General features: G+C 40.6%; 1 pseudogene; it reads right to left on the bottom strand.

The window, feature by feature from the left end:
- Positions 1-1,213: 1,213 nt before the first annotated feature.
- Positions 1,214-2,577, bottom strand: LOC140522541 (mas-related G-protein coupled receptor member E-like; annotated as a pseudogene).
- Between the last annotated feature and the right edge of the window lie 14,664 nt (positions 2,578-17,241).

Here is a 17,241-nt window from a genome sequence, read left to right as displayed (position 1 = left end):
CCACTACAATATCCATCCTCATGAGGAACTGGGTCATGCAGAGTGAAAGAAAGATCAGAATAGAGAGAGTCACAGAAACATAGAAAAACAGAAACTCTGAGAGATGGAGCCCTGGAGAAACAGACTGGAAACAGGAGCGGAAGCTGAGTCTCAGCCTTGACCTTTAGAGACAGAGAAGTATTTGGCTGAACAACGATAATGGGAGTGGGGGGGGGGAGGGGAAAGGTGCACAAGCATGGAATGGAGAGGACCTGGCTGAGCTGGAATCTTTCCTTTCTAGAGGGAGGAGGGGGAACGAAGCCTGAGGGCACCTTGTGTTTCAAGTCTGAGAGAAGACAAGGTGGGGGAGCATGGCCCACAGAATCCTGAGGTGTCTCACTCCTGACTCTGCCTTCATTTACAGAGATTCACAAGGAGAGGACAGGGAGACATGGGGCCTTAGAGGACATCTTTCTTCTTCTTCTACTCCTCAGGACAGGGACAGTAGCCCTTTGGTGGAGTAGCCTTCCTCTGGGCTGGTGATACTTAAAATCCTGGATCTGACCCTACAGGTAGAGTAGCCTCCAGAAAGCCAGGGGGCTCCAAAGTGTACAGGGCATTGGACCTGAAGTCAGGAAGATCTGAGTTCAAATCCAGTTTCAGATAATTTCTTGCTTTGGGACCCTGGTTTAATCACTGAACCTCTGCCTTCCTCAGGGTCCTAAAGTGTAAAACAGGGGTCATAGGAGCATATACCTCTCAGGTATATTGGGAGGGTTAAATGAGATATTTGTAAAGCATTTACTACAGTACCTGGAATGGTCTTGCTGTTCAATCTAGTGGTTCTTTGTGACCCCCATCTGAGGTTTTCTTGGCAAAGATATTGGAGTGGTTTACATTTCTTTTGCTAGCTCATTTTACAGATAAGGAAACTGAGGCAAAGTTAAGTGACTTGCAGAGGGTCACAGAGATGCTAAGTGTCTCAGGCCAGACGTGACCACAGTTCCCATTCCAGACTGTGCAGCTCGATCCCCTGCATTGCCCAACTGCCCAACACAGAGCAGCCACCTTATAAATGTTTCTTCATCGTTTAGAGTTCAAAGCCTGGGCACCAACATAAGGGATGGAAGGGAATCCTGGTTTCCCTGCCAGGGATGTGGGAAGAGGGTGAAGTAGGGCCTGGGGCAGGGGCTCATTTCAAAGGTTCTGGAGTCTGAGCATCTTGTTCTTAGCCTCAGAAGGATGTCTCTGGGGTGTTGGTGAGAGTCGTGCCCTTTGTCCCACCTCCCACCTCCTCATCCCCCAAGGCCCTCTGGAGGATCACCCTGAGGGGCTCCCTCCTTTGACACCTTTGGTGACCCAGGAAAAAGTAAATGATGGGGTTTGCACTGCTGTTCACACAGGCCAGCATCCAAGTGAGCCCATATGGCAGGAAATGTGAGTTTGTCTCAAATACTATGAACTCATTGATCCCCATGGGCAGACCACAGAGCAGGGACACGAGAACCGTGAGCAGGACCAGGAGGTAGAGCCTGGGGGCTGCCGGCGCTGGGAGCTGCACTGGACCCTCAGAAGCAGAGTCAGACTGAACACACACAACATGCAAGTGAGGACGATGAACCACACGAACTGGATGATGATGATATTGTCACAGAAATGGTGAGTAGACCTGTTCCAACAAAGCATGCAACCTACTACACTGAGCAGGACGGCCAGAGCCCAGAGGAGAGTGCACAGGGTGGCAGACGTGTGTTTGGGGCGGTGACTTCAGTACCAGATGGGGAAGAGAACAGAGAGGCAGTGCTCGGTGCTGATCACAGCTAGAAGGCTCAGGCTTATAAAGAACAACAAGTGTTGGAGGAGTAACCATTCTACGAATATTACCCAAGAAGGAATAAATCTCAAAATTTCATCCATGTAGATCAGGAAGGAGAAACAGAGGAAGAGAGCGTCGGCCCCGGCTAGATTGAGGATGTACACAGAGAAGGGGTTCCTCTGGATGCGGAAACCCAGGATCCACGGGACTATGCTGTTCCCCATCAGTCAAGTATGGCAATGAGCACAATCAGAATCCCCATCCAGAAATGCCAATCAAATCTTCCCCATTCCAGACGAACTAAACTCTCATTTACACTTCTCTCTGTTGCATTGTCATGAGCATATTCCACCTGTTTCAGTGTGCGAGACGCAGCCATGGTGGTTGATCCCAACCCGATGAAGCCCCTCTCAGAGGACCTGGGGACACAAAGACAAGGAAGGGCATCAGGGACTTTCCTGGAAATTTACTCTCATCTTCACCTTCAAAAGCTAGAGCCTCCTCTTCCCCATTCCCTCTCTCTAAGGTCCACCTAGGTGGGGCCACAGGGACCAGAGTGCTCGGCCTAGAGAAAGAGGTGGGTTAAAATCTAGTCTCAGACACTTAGTAATGAGAGATATAGTTATTTCTTTTATATTAGTAACCACTTACTTAATTAGGATTAAGACTAACCCTTCCTGTATCCTCATTATGAAATCATTGCTTTGTTGGCTGTTCAGTCTCTGGAGGACATTGGTGATGACGAGGATGGTCAAATCCTCCAGTACCTGCTTTTTGATCATGGATGGGGTGCCACACTAGAAGACTTTACAAACAGAATCTAATATACATGTTATTTTTTACCCCACCATTGTTTATTGTTTATTGACTGGGGAGAGATGGATGCCTTTGTCCAGATACCAGGAGGCAACTGAACCTCCTCCTGCCCTCAGCAGGGGGAGCTGAAGACTTTCTGCCCATCTCTGTGTCCACCCCCTCACTCATTGTTAACCAATTAGAACTGATTTCTACCCTCTGCCGCACCTCCTTTCCCAAAGACTTTTGAAACATTCAAAGCTCTTCAAGGGGACAACAACTTCAATCTCTTACTTGCTAGCTGTAGTTAATAAACTGATTATTATTTATCCAGAAATTGTTTCTCGAACTTTTCATTAATCACATTAGCTGTGTGACCCTGGACAAATCACTTAACATCTGTCTCCCTCAGGTCCCTCAACTGTAAAATGAGGACAATAATGGCACCAAGTTCACAGGGTTCTCCAGAGGATCAAATGAGATAATATATGTAGTGTTTAAAACTGTGACTGGCACACAGTACTCCTTTTAAAAACTCATTTCTTTTTACCCCTTTCTCTTGTCATGATGTGACTGTGAAGTACAGAAATGAGCCTTCTGGAGAAGACTGGGATAAATTCATTTCTCCTTTCTTCTTTGACCCCACTCCAACTCACCCCTCATTTTCCTTTCTTCTGCTGTTTCTTTAGTACATGTGCATCAGGCTTCCTTCTACAACCTATGTGGGTAGGTGGGTTGAACCACTGAATTCAATGCAACAGATACTTGTTTATTCATTAAGAGTATGTTTGCATTCATTTATCTATACATTTATTATTTTATTAATTCATAAATTCATTCATCCATTTATTTATTTATATTTTTAAAATTTCTACCAACAACTTTCTCTTTTACATAATTTTTATCATTCTATCTGCTGTCCCCAATTTTTTAAAGTAAAAAAATAAGAAAAAGTATTTCAGAACACCTAACCATCACATGAACTAAGTCCAACAGTGTATTATACAGTGTTTCACATCCTTAGTCCCTCACTGGTTGAAAGGAGGGAGTGCAATTTTTTTGGTTTTCTTTCTTGGTTTTCTGTGCCAAACAGCAATAAACTCTTGCTCAGTACTTACTCTTTTGAGATCCTGTGCTCAGAATCATTTTCCCTACTGGGCTTGGTGCTGGGTACACAAAGATAATGGAACTTCCCTGAAGTAGCCACTATTGTACTGAGAGGGCAGAGGGGAGGAGGATGAAGCAGCAGCAGCAGCAGGTCCTCAACTCCTGCCCAACCAGGTAATTGACCAGCACCCGACTAACTGAAAGTCTCAGGTTTGTCGATTGCTTGAGCTTCATCTTCTCTTTATGGACAAATGATGTGCTTTAGGGCCAAATGTCTGAGAAAGGGTGGGTCTGTTCATCCAGACTGAGAAGAGGAGAAAAATCAACACATTGTCTGGTCTACCTACCCTGACCTGGAGCCTGCGCCTAGAGGATTAGAAAAAGGAACTTTCACACTTTTGGGCTGGAGGGGCTTCTGTAGCACTCCAAACAAAACTCTCCCTTCCTTTTGGAGTCTTATGAAAAAAGTGTCTTAAAGTTAGGGGCTAACTCCTGCTTCCAAGGGAAGAAGAAAACCTCAGAACACAGCAGCAGGAATTTCTTCCCTGCCCTACCCCCATTTCCCACAGTGACCAGTTTTCCAGCTGTGCACTTTGAAGGGATCAGTGCATCTGTATGAAGAAAAGATTAAACTCACAGAGAAATCTTCAGTTGATCCAAAGACGACAAATATTGACAAGGAAAGGCCCCAGATGGAGAACTTCCGTTTTTCTTCTTCACGTACCTTGTGACTCCTATGCCTGGTCCTGTAGTCCTGTAACTGTCTTTTTCAGAAATCTCCTGGCCAGACCCTGGGGCATGAGGGTTGGAACAGGGGCAGGATTCAGGACAGCTCCTCTCTTACCCTTATATTCCCCTCTCTCTTCTCCCAGTCATGTAGGCCTAGCAAAAAGATTTTCTATTTGCTTTCAGCCATGAAGGGTGGGGAATTTCCCAAATGCTGGCCTCAGGAGATGAGCTCTCCAAGGCCTTCAAGTTCAGATAAAGCTTGTAAATCGTGTTTTTCCGGTAAAGACTTTGATTCTCTCTCAACACCAACCTGTACAGAAGGGCATTAGAAGAATTACTTTAGATTGGTCTGGTCCATTATCCCCATTATCCCCAATCCACTGATCCTTCCCATTATCCTTGGGTACTTATCAGTCTTGGTTCCTCGAGTAACTTCAGCCACAAATAAGCTCTGGGGGCCATCTGATTCATTAGCTCCCTTTCTAGTTCTCACAGAACTTTTCTGAAAGTGAAATTGGGTATTCTCCTGTTGGCTCAACTGTCCATGGAGATCCAAGAACTTCAGATTTCCAGAGACTACAGCTTGGTATTGGAGTGAGGTTTGGACTGACAGGAGTCTTGAATTTTAATATCTCATAAGGACAAAAGTATATACACTCATAAAGTCATATACATATATGTGTACATGTATGTATTTATTCATTTACAGACTACACACATACAATTTGCATATATGAACAAATAGGAAGGCACACACGTACGTTTACAATTTAATAAATATATTCATACACACTCATGTACACACACACACACACACACACATATATTTCTGCTTATGCCAGACAGTCTTTATCTGGTCCATGAATAGTTTAGGGTTGTTCTGGGAACTTGGAGTGGGGGGGAAATCATCTTTATTTTCACTAACCTCCAACTGAATCCCAGTATTTCCTTCAATTATTAAGAAATTATTTTTAAGAAGAGGAATTCGTAGGCATCATTTGACTACAGAAATATATTCATAGGACAAAGATTCACATGTATATATACGTAATCATATTTGTGAACATATATCAACACATATCTCTAGTAAGAATTTATGTACATGCTGCACATATGAACACATGTATTTCTCACTGCACACATGTATTCATGTACCTATGTACTTGCTCCTTTCACTATGTCTCCTGCAGGGAAGCAGAGAGAACGATGCTTGCTAAGTTATAGCGGCAGAAACAGACACTGGTCCTTTTAGGGTCTCAGATATTGCCCTTTTCTTTCCTTCCTTTACAACCTCATCTTTAGGCAGGGTTCCACTGTGATAGAGATGCTCCTAGTCGTTTGAGATCTATAATACTATATTCTTGGGAAAACTGCTTACAAGGCACATCATGATATAATTAATAGAGTAGTATGTTCAATCCCAGAAGAGAGTTCGCTTGACTCCTGCCTCAGCACTGCATTTGTGGATGACTGTGGGCAAGTCACTTTCCTTGTCTTTGCCCCACTTTATTCTTCAGTCAAATATAGATCCATGAATGAAGTGTTTGGAAAGCACCTACTAAGAGGAGGAACCCTGCTAGTTGTTGGCGATAAAGAGACAATACATAGAGTAGTCTCCACTCCAAGAGCTTACCATAAAGTTTGGAGTAGTGAAGACATCTATGGCATGTTTAGAAGAATGCATGTATAGGTTATAAACATATGCAAGTTACAGAAATATACAACGTGATCTGAGGTCAAGTCCACATTTTCAGAAAGTCGGAAGTGGGCCATCCTCAGACTGCCAGGACATTCCAAGAGCAACAGAAATGGTACATAGCAGGCAAGGCATTTGCAACTGAATGGAGCTGCAGAAAAGAAGGTTGCTTCACAACACAGGAGGACAAAGACTTATTTTAATGTTGCTTTTCTATGGACAAGAGGACTCAGAGATACTGACATTAAACTGGTCAAGTGACACTACTGGTGTGGCATTCAGGTGGGTAGAGTGCTGGGCCTGGATTCAGGAAGACCTGCCTAAGTTTCAACCCAGTCTCAGACACTTCCTGGCCAACCTTGCACAAGTCACTTAATCTCTATCTCAGTTTCCTCAATTGTAAAGTGGGGAGTATAATATGATTTACTTCCTAGGATTGTTGTGAGGATGAAATGAGATTACACTTATAAAATCCTTAGCAAAGTGGGTAGTACGTGGTAGGTGTGAAATATATGTTTTTTCCATTCTCCCTTCCTCTCCCCTCCCCCTAACTTTCTCTCTAAACGATTCTCTTATGGTGGATACTAAAGAGCAATTATTTAATGTGAGGACGGAAAGACTTTTTTAAACATTCTGTTATATATGTATGCATATGCATACATACACGTTACCTATATAATATTTGTATATATATACATATATATTTCCAGAGAGTAGGGGAGAGAGAGAGAGAAACAGACAGACAGACAGACTCTTGCTGCAAGAGAATAAGCACTGATATAATACTTACTGTACCTCGGGTATTGTGCTAAAGATCTTACAAGTATTGCTCTATTTGATCCTCACCATAGTCCTGTGAGGGATGTGCTAGTATTATTATGATTTTATAGTTGAATAAATTGAGGCAGGAAGATTTTAGTGTGTTGCCCACAACCACTTAGCTAGAATCTGTGATTATATTTGAACTCAAGTTTTTCTGACTCCAGGCCCAGTGCTTTATCCACTGTACCCTTTAGCTGCTTAGATAGATGGATAGATCTAAAAAATATCTTCTTTCAAGAAATGAGACCAAGGGATAGGAATCCTTCTATTCTTCCAAGGACATAAATGAAACCCTTTTGTTTTAATAAAAGGCCTTGTCAAGAGCAATCTGGAATTATGCCCAAAGAATTATTAAACTACCTGTGCCCTTTGACTCAGCAAGGCCACTTTCTATTTCCAGAGATGAGTAGGGAAAGAAGGAGAAAAGAACCTACATGTTCTAAAGTGTTGATAGCAGCTCTCTTTTTGGTAGCAAAGAGCTTGAAATTGCAGGGATGTACATCCCCTGGGGAATGGCTGAACAAATTATGGTGGGTGATTTTGTGTGCTATAAGAAATGATCACCTCAACGATTTTGGAAAGACATGGAAAGATTTCCACGAAATAATGGAGAGAAATGAGAAGAAACAAGAGAACATTTCATACAGTAATGGCAATATTTTTTAAAGAACTCCTTTGAATGAATAAGTTATTTTGACTATTATAAACACTGAAATTGAGTATAAGGAACATGTGAAGAAAGATGCTCTCTGCATCCACAGAAAGGAATGATAAGGAAAAGTGAATGTAGTGTAATTTTACATATATATTTATGTGTGTGTGTGTGCATAGACCTATTTTTGTCTAATGGTAGACAGCTCTAGGTCAAGAGGAGGGAAAAGAAAAAAATGATGTGACAATTTTGTTGTGTATTTGAATGGAATAGCATGTTGTACATAGTATATTCGCAGTTTCATGTATGATCATCTTTTTAAAAAATTGTACGATATTATGAAAATTCTTGTTTTGTTCCACAAATTAAAAATAAAATTAACAAAAATGACAAAATGCCTGGTCCAAGGAGATTTTTTTCCACAGGTTCCTTTCTTGCAGGCAATTACCGTACAGTTGACTTGGGATAATAGGGAGGAGATTTTTCAACTCTAAGTATCCACTAAGTGCTAATGAGAGCCTTCTCTGGCTTTCTTGAACCAAGCCCTTTTTCACCACTTAGAGGTATACAGAACTATCACCCACTTCCCAGAACAAATGACTCTTCTGGCTCTAGAAGGATCCAACTCAGTCTTGGTGATTTGCCGTATTTTATTGTCTGAGTTCCCCAACCAGGGTTTCCTCTAGAAACCACTGACCTAGATCATCTTTGGTATTATTGAAGTAAAGGGGACTTAATCCCCATGAGAAGAGGGAACCCAGCAATTCAGGGATCCCGGGACAAGTTTTACTTAACATGATCCAAAACGAAACAAGAACAGATACAACCCAGAGGACAGAAAAGATTTGTATTTGGATCCACAAATGGTCCTGACGGCTCTCTTTTCCTCATCCCTGGACTCCACATGCCCCAGTGCCTGTTAGAGTCCTCACAGCCCTGTCCTACTCAAATAGAAATAGAGTCACATACTGACTTAGAAAAGCAAATATGTAACATTAGCTGTGTTGTGTTTTTCATTATTTTGGTAAACATTTCCCAATTACTATTTAATCTGTTTTGGAGCAGTAAGCCTGGGGTCTTGGGGTACGTTTCTTTTGATACTTCTGAAACATTTTTGTGTTCAGTGAGAAAGGACACCAAGAAAACTCATGATATTACTAATAACAATAGTTGCCTTCTAGAGAGGCCTTTAAATTCTGTGCAGAGATTTGCTGCTTTTCTCTTCTTAATTGCCAGAGAAGTCTGGGCATGCAATGTGTCCAGTTATTTTCTATTCAAAGGTGAAGAAACTCAGTCTGGGAGGAGGATAGTGACTTGCCCAGAGTCCCAACGCTAGCAGTTTTTTGAATTGAGTTTACATACAGAACACCCTCCTTCCACATATAATTGCCTCTCCCCTACCAGAGATGAGGAGTTACAGGGAATGGAGATTGCCTCATTTATCCCTCTGACTCCGCTCACAATCCTTGAAGGAATCTCAGTGTGTGCTCAATCTGAGATGCTTTTGGACACTGTCAGAGCACATTTCTCTCCTTTTGTTGTTAATTCACTTCAATGTTAAACATTCACCTTAAGGCAGGTCATCATCCTTATATCCAGCTTACCTTCAAGCGTTATAAACCCATTTTCTTTGTTTCCTTAGGCAGGAAGCAGAACTGGTCCCCATCACACCTTATGGATCTTCCCTGAGTAGGCTAAAACAGGCCAAACTAGATAAGGCAGGGATGATGAAGTTTATATGAAAAAAATCTCGACTCCCATCTTCTAAATCTTTTCTATTAATGAGGCTGCCACCTCCCAAGTCTGTTGTTCTCTTTTAGGCCATGATCATTGGAATTCTTGGTGGGATGATCTCCAGTAAATAGGCACTTGAAATTATGTCAGAGAGAAATATTTGATGGGTCCATAATACACATGATCTACAGTGAAAATTCTCAGCTGAAAAGATGACCCACCAATACGTCGTGAAAAGACCTATTAAATGGTACTTGCATACTTGAAAAAGAGTGATGAAATACCAAATTATTCCTGAAAAGATAATGAAAATAGTTTTACTGACTGTCAAGAGAGGAAGAATGAGGAAGGCCTCCTTTCCTGATCAAAAAGAAATGAGCTTTTAAAGAGTCAGGGAGTTAAGGGACCAAGGTGAAGAGTGTCCCAGACTAGCGTCTTTGTTTTATCCCCTACTACAACTAAGAGTGTCAAGTCTCATTTGATCCTGACATTTACTGCTATATTAGACTTACTCCCTAGTTCTGCCTGACCCTAATGACAGGGGATGTCGTCCCTCAGTCTTCTACAACATTTCCAAAGGACAAATTTGATTAAATCAAGGACCTCTTGCTTAGTCAAGAGAACAAGCCAATTCTGTGTCCTCAGCTGTTCATTATGGGACTCCTTTCCTGGTTCGGGCTGACTGAGGGAATGAAGTCATTCATTATTGTTCCTTATCTATCCTAAGCACTTGAAGGTGCTCTCTCACTCAACTGACAGGGAGGGCTATGCAGGCAGGCCCCTCACAATGTATATTAGTTGACAGTTCTCCTTCAGCTGGGCTCTAGACATTGGTGGTTCTTGATCTCTGCTGCAAGGGTATGGAGATGGAGCTGCGGCTGGGCAGCAGGTGTGTCTTCAGAGTTTCCCTTTTGGGAGTCATAGTCAGGATCAAACATGATTTAGTAATTAGTACTAAGATGATGTGAAGAGCTTTAAATGCCATATTCCAAAATCCAAAGGATAAAGTCTCTCTGGGCTGACTGATCTGGAGATAGTGTTCTATCCTCTGACTAATGAGTTTGCTTTCAGGTCACTCTGATGAGACTTGCAGACAGAACAAGCCTTATCAAAAGTGTGGACAATCCTGTGATTTCCTGCACAACATCACTGGCCAATCAGGCTCCAGTGATTGTTAAATGAGGTCCTCTCAGGGTACTTATGTCACTATCTCTACTGATTCTGTTCATCTCCTCCTCTTCCTCTGATGCCTTTTGACCTCCCCATCCCTAACCTTTGTGGCCACTCAGGCTAATGTTCTCTGTTTGTCGACAGCATTTTACCAACCAACTCTTCCATACAATAGGCATGACTAAGTCATCAGTAATTTTTCCTGAGCTCCAACTTTGTCTGAGGTCATAGTTTAGGAAAGGAATGAGGGCTAAACTAAGGAAGCCTTTACCTAATGCATCATAGGCACATAGATTTACGTTAGTTAAGATCCCCCTCTCCCTAAGAAATACCACTGAATTGTTAAAAATTAAGAGAAAAAGATTCAACAAAGCATGGGAAGAGAGAAATGGAGGAAGATCAAGGTATGTAGAACCAGGAGAAGATGGACAATCACCACAATAATATACTTGGAAAGAAAAAAGCAGTTGAGTTCTGTGTAATTGTAATGACCAAGTTTGGTTGCAGGAATTCTTGGAGAAAATGCACTTTTATTTCTTACATAGGTGGGGCATGATGGGTGTGGACTCTGGTAGGACTATGCAACAGACGTGATGTTTGAGTTAGGTTTGTTGAACTGCTTTCTCATTTTCCCTTTCTCCCTCTGTGTGTAACTCAGGGTTCCATCCTTGATATTTGCATAAGAGTGTCCTCATTGATGATTACTTTGTGACTACATGAAGGATGGAATTGACAAGAGTTTGGGGAGGTAAGTTTTTCTTTGATCTTCCAGAGAACATCCATGGCTCCAAGTCATGGAAAAAGGGAGAGGGAGACAGTCTTTGGGAGGAACTCAGACTCTATTTGAGACGGCCCATGTCCCAAGATTGTCACGCTTGAAATTTTGGGCAATTTCCCCTTGAATAATGTTACCCTGTGAGACTGGGGCTCTTTGTCATGTTTTATTCTGCCTCCTCTGGAATCACTCTGATTAGTCATTATTTTGATGAGACTTTTTAAGTCTTTAAAAGTGTTGCTATTACTTTATAAATTGTTCTCTTGGTTTTCCTTACTTCTCTCTACATCAGCTCATGCAAATCTTCACTACTTCCTTTTAACAGCCTGTCATTTCTTACAGCTGAGTGTAATTCATTAGGTTTCTCTAACACAATTTCTTTGTTGTTCAGTTATTTAAAATATTTTAGACGAACAATGAAACTTAAATACATGAGAAAAGAAAACATTATAAGCATAAATATTAGAATTAAATGTAAAATAAGAAAAGAAAAACATGTCGTGCACAGCATAGAAGAGGATTCCGCATATACAGCAATAACTTACCATTTCAAGAAAGCATAGATATGTTGAAAATTCTCCACTTTTTCTTTGCTTCGTTGTAGATTTTCTTTTGTTCTCTGTTCTACACTTTTCACTTAGTTTTTCCCCCCTTCCTCTACTCCAAGGGTAAAATTGAACATGGATATATTTATATGCAGGTATTGATGTATGCATACACATATACATATACACATACATATGTAAACATATACACATTCATACATACATACAAACGTATACTTCCCCTAAGAGATTCTACTTCTAATCATGTTTTTATGTTTTCACTTATCTTTTACCCCTCTCTCCTAACTCCTCTACTTTACTTCGACCTGTTACCTTGTCCTCCTTATTATTTAACCTACCATCACTCCTTCAATCCCTCCCTTATTCTATCATTCCCATAAATCTAAATACCCTTCTATAACCCCTTTAACCAAGTCCCTCACCCTCCCCTCTAAAGATCCCTCCTTTATTCGCTCCCTATCACTTCAGAGTTTTATTTTGTTCTAAATTTAGAAGATTTTTATACTCTTCTAGATGTATATGTACTTTCTCGTCTTAAACCTGTTCCTGATGAAAGTAGCTTTGCAGAACTAACAGTCGTTCTCCCCCATTTAATTTCTCTGTATTGGTCCTTCTTCTTGCACCGCATTTGTATAAGACAATTACTCTTTTTAGCTGTTTTCGAACAGTTTTCCTTTCTGAAGTCATATCATACTTAGGTCTACCTCTATGTTTTTTACAATCTACCTAATTACGAGTAACAATCTTAGACATAGCTTTGACATTTTCCATACATATAACATAAACATTCTATCTGTATTGAGTCCCTTGAAGTTGGTCATTGGTATGCATCGTATTTTTCTCTTGGCTCTGATATGTTTAATCTTCTATGGAATTCAGTTTTTTTTCAAAGACCTGAAAGTCTGGTAGTTAATCAAATGTCCTTTCTTTTCCATTCAGAATTTGGTGGGTGTGATATTTTTGACTAGAAGTCCAATTCTTTTGCTCTTCAATATATAATGTTCCAAGACTTTGAACCTTTTTAATGTCACCAACGCTAGGTCATGTGTGATTCTAATTGTAGTACTATCATATGTAAATTGTTTTTTTGTTGTTGTTCTTAATAATTTGTCCTTAATCTGGGGATTTTGGAAGTTGACTATAATATTCCTATGAATTTTCCTCGTAGTATCTCTTTCAGGTGGCGATGGGTGTTTTTTTTTTTCTATTTCTACTTTCCTCTCTTGTTCCAATGTTTCAGGACAATTTTCTTTAATTATTTCTTGTATTGTTGCATCAAATTCTTTTTTTAATCAGAACTTTCAGGTAATCTAATTATTTTTATGTTTTCTCTTCTTGATCTGTTCTCTAAATTCATTGCTTTTCCTTTGAGACGTTTCACATTCTCTTCTATTTTTTTGTTTTATACACACACAGACTCACACGCATATCTACACACACACATGTAATTTCTTCATCTCTTATAACTTCACTGGAACAATTCTGATTTTCAAGGAATCATTTTCTTCCTTAAGATTCTGGATCTCTTTTTCTAATTTTTTGCCTTTCTTGTCATAATCTTCTCGTTTTTCTTGCATTATTCTTATTTTTCTTTTTGATTTTTCCTCAATCTCTCTCATTTCATTTTTAAAGTCTTTATTAAGTTTTTCAGTGAATTCTTTTTGGGCAGGTGACCATTTGATATTACTCTTTGGGGGTAAGAGAGGGTTTCTTTGTTTCTCTTCTGAAGATGAACCACCATCTTCTCTATTCCCATAGTAGCTATCTCTGGTTGGATTCTTTTTCCTTTGCCTGTGCATTTTTTGGTGATAATTTAGTTGTTATAATCACCTCTAGTACTGTGGTGAGGGGAATGAAACCTCTGCCCTCTGATCCTCTTCAGTTCTCCCCTTTAACCCTGAACTCAAAACAAGACCTCCAGCCTCCTATAAGTGTCCACAGCTGGCAGCATCCCTACCCCCACTGCTTCTGCACTCACTGGGAGTGTGCTGGTTCCTTCTCACCCCCACTGCTCTCCAAAGCACAGCTGGGTGTGGAATTCCTTGTCAAGACAGGTTCCTTAAAAATTCCTGTGGCTGGCTGAGGCAGCCTCCCAACCCAGAGATGTTTGTTCTTTACAGGGAGAAAATCTAGTCCTGGGATTTTTCTTCTGGTCTTCTTCAATTGTTCTTCAAGAACCCTGATTCTGCCCTACTATTATTTATTTTCATAGCTCTATATTCATCCAGAGATGTTATTTTCTGTCCTACTCTGCCATTTTCCCAGAATCCTCTAGTCGTTTTTCAATCATGTCCAACTTTTGGTGATCCCCAAATCCATATTCTTGGAAAGACACCAGAGTGATTTGCCGTTTCCTTCTCCAGCTCATTTTAGAGATGTGGAAACTAAAGCAAATATGGATGAGTGACATGCCTGGAATCACACAACTAGTAAGTATTTCAGGGTGGATTTGAAGTCAGGTCTTCCTGACTCCAAGTGCAGTGCTCCAGTCACCAGATAGACACTAGATAGGCATTGCTCTAACCACCTAGTTGCCCCAAAATATTTTAGCCGCATTGCCATGTAACTGTTTGTTAGGTTGATTGGTATAGCAACATAAATAAATTAACTTAGGGAATAACATCATATTACTATATTGGTTAATATATTGGTAATTATTACAAAAGATAATTAATAATAATGATAACTTTTACGTCAGGCCTACTATGTGTCAGGCACTATCCTAAGGCACTGTCTTATTTGAACTTCATAGTTACCCAGTAAAGTAAGTGGTATTTTTATCCCTTTTTAACAGATGAGGAAACTGAGGAAAACAGAGGTCAAGAGACTTGCCCAGGGTCAGACAGCTAGCAAACATTGGAGTTCAGATTTGAACTCAAGCCTTCCTGTCACCAGGCTGGAACAACTTTTCTTTCTCTTTTTGATACTCTGCTTTACCTACCAATTTGTATCACAGAAAGAAACCATCAGGGTTTATATTTTCCTATTTTTTTCTGAACAGATTATTTAATATTACAATAATTTTAAGTGTTTGATAAGTCACTTTTAAGTTCATCTGATCTCATTTCCCTACAAATTGTATATCCTACAAATATCCACACATATACATACCCACAGTATTCATAGGAAGAAATCTCAGAGGGAAATCACTAACTGTGAAGCTGTCCAGGAAAGGTGTCTTGAAGAGAAAAGGAATTGAGCAAGCAGAGGAAGCCAGGGGGCAGAGATTAGAAGAGAGAATTCCAGACATGGGGGAAAGCAGAGAAAATGTCTATGGGAGATGGGATGTCATGTATAAGTTAGATGGCCAGTGTAGCTGGTAGGAAGTAGTCAGTTTGGGAAGAGCTTTCAAAGTCAAGTGGGTGATTTTCTGGAGTAACAGGCAGCTTAAATAGGAATTTATTGAGTGAGAGGAAGGAGGAAGACATGACACGAGCTGACCTGTGCCTTAGGAAGCAGAAGCCATGGCATCTGCATGGAGGTTAGACTAACAGAAGACCAGGCAGAAGGCTATTGCCTTAATCTAAGTGGGATGTGATGTGGGTGCCAGGGTGACCTTTGTTTGAGGGGAAGAATGAGATTTTACAGGCAAAGGTAATAATCACTTGCTTACATATTCGAGGTGGTTGGGGCTGTGAGTGAAGAGAAGGCGACACCAAGGTCATTTCATAACCTGTCCACAACCTATCTTTTCTGTTCACAACACAAGAAACGATGATGTGATTTGGACCTATATCCTAGAGTTTAGCCCAGTGTCTGTGTGTTTTCTTTCCAGAAAGGAACATGAAGACACAGGAATACATTTTAAGATAAAATCATACACATGTACTTGCATGTATGCCTGTGTATACCTATGTGTGGGCTTCTGCTCATACATATTCACATTCTATACACACATTTATGGAAAGGACATAGATATACACATGAACATGTACATACAATATATACATATATCTGTGTATACCCACAAACACAGATAAATATATAGATGGCATTGACTAGAAACAAAGCTCCAGGCCAGGCCTAACACCCACGTCTACATTCAGTTTAGGGAAAGTCAGATCCCTTACAACATCTCCATAGGAAGCTGAAGCGTCAGGAGAATACTCAGTTTTACTCATGGAAAAGTTTTGTGAAAGCCAGAAATTCAGGAGACAGGACTTTGCATGGCACCCAGGGATACAGGGAATAGGCAAGTGGAGTAGGGATAATGGCCCACTCTCTTCCTACAGTAGTTCTGTGCCTCTGAGCCCAGGAAGCCATTGAGAGAAAAATGAAACCAATGCCAGAGAACCATAATTTCTCTGATTTCCCATGGGTTTGAGGAGTTTGTTTCCTGAGGCCAGTATTAATGAAATTACCCTCTTTATCTCCTAAAAGGAAATAGAAAATCTCTGTCTTATTGAGCTTATGTGAAAGAGAAAATATAATGGCTCAGGAAGAGTTATTTTTGATCATATTGTTGAACCTAATTACCCTCTTCCCAGTTCAGCTCCACAGGCTATGACCTTGACATTGTCCAAGCAGAACAGATGCAGGACCAAAGACAGAGATCTGCAAGAACCTTCAGAAGGAGATGGGCAACTTGTCATTTCTCAGGTGTTTTATGGTCTGCTTCTGTCAACTGTAGCTCGGCTGAAATTTTTGTGTACATTTTTATAACTGTCTTTCAAATTCATATTGACTTTCTAACAGAGGAAAAGTAAAACAAAGACTCAACATCTGAGGCTAGGGAACCTGGCCATATTTGTAGAGGAAGGTCATCTTCACATCTCCATTTTCCATGGAAGAACAATGAAGTTGAAATGGAAATGACACAGAGAAGTGCTTTGGAGGATGCCTGTTGAGGGTCGTGGTGCTTATGGAAGTGACAAATTACTTGCTTCATCCCCCACCACAAAAAATATCCCTTAATTTCCTTTTTCAACTCATCCCATTCTCTCCCTTGAACTGATCTCCCAAGTTTTCTTTGTCTCCTGTCCTCCTCATCTGCACATCTTGGCTTACTCCTCTTAAGATGTTACTGCCTAAAACTACATTTGTTGAAAGAACAATGACTTGGACTTTCTGTGTCCTTGGAATATTGCAAGCAGTCCATTGGGCAGAGATCAAAACCTGAGATGATCTGAGCATGTAAAGTTCAGTGAAAGAGAGACTTAAATATTTGGGATCTGGGATTCTCTACTCTCAAGGGAAGTTCTTTCCTTATTCTTTGGAGCATGCTAAGTGTTTGTCTCTTTTTTTTTTTTTTTTATTTTTTTTATTAAACTTTTAACATTTATTTTCACACATTTTTGGGTTACAAATTTTCTCCCCTTTTTTCCCCTCCCCCCCCCCCCAGATCCAAGCTTTCTAATTGCCCCTGTGACCTATCTTCTCTCTCCTCTATCCTCCCTCCCT

Source organism: Notamacropus eugenii, chromosome 2, assembly GCF_028372415.1.
Source record: "Notamacropus eugenii isolate mMacEug1 chromosome 2, mMacEug1.pri_v2, whole genome shotgun sequence".
Taxonomy (NCBI): domain Eukaryota; kingdom Metazoa; phylum Chordata; class Mammalia; order Diprotodontia; family Macropodidae; genus Notamacropus; species Notamacropus eugenii.
The sequence above is the reverse complement of the archived record's forward strand: the minus strand, read 5'-3'. Positions and strand labels throughout refer to the sequence as shown.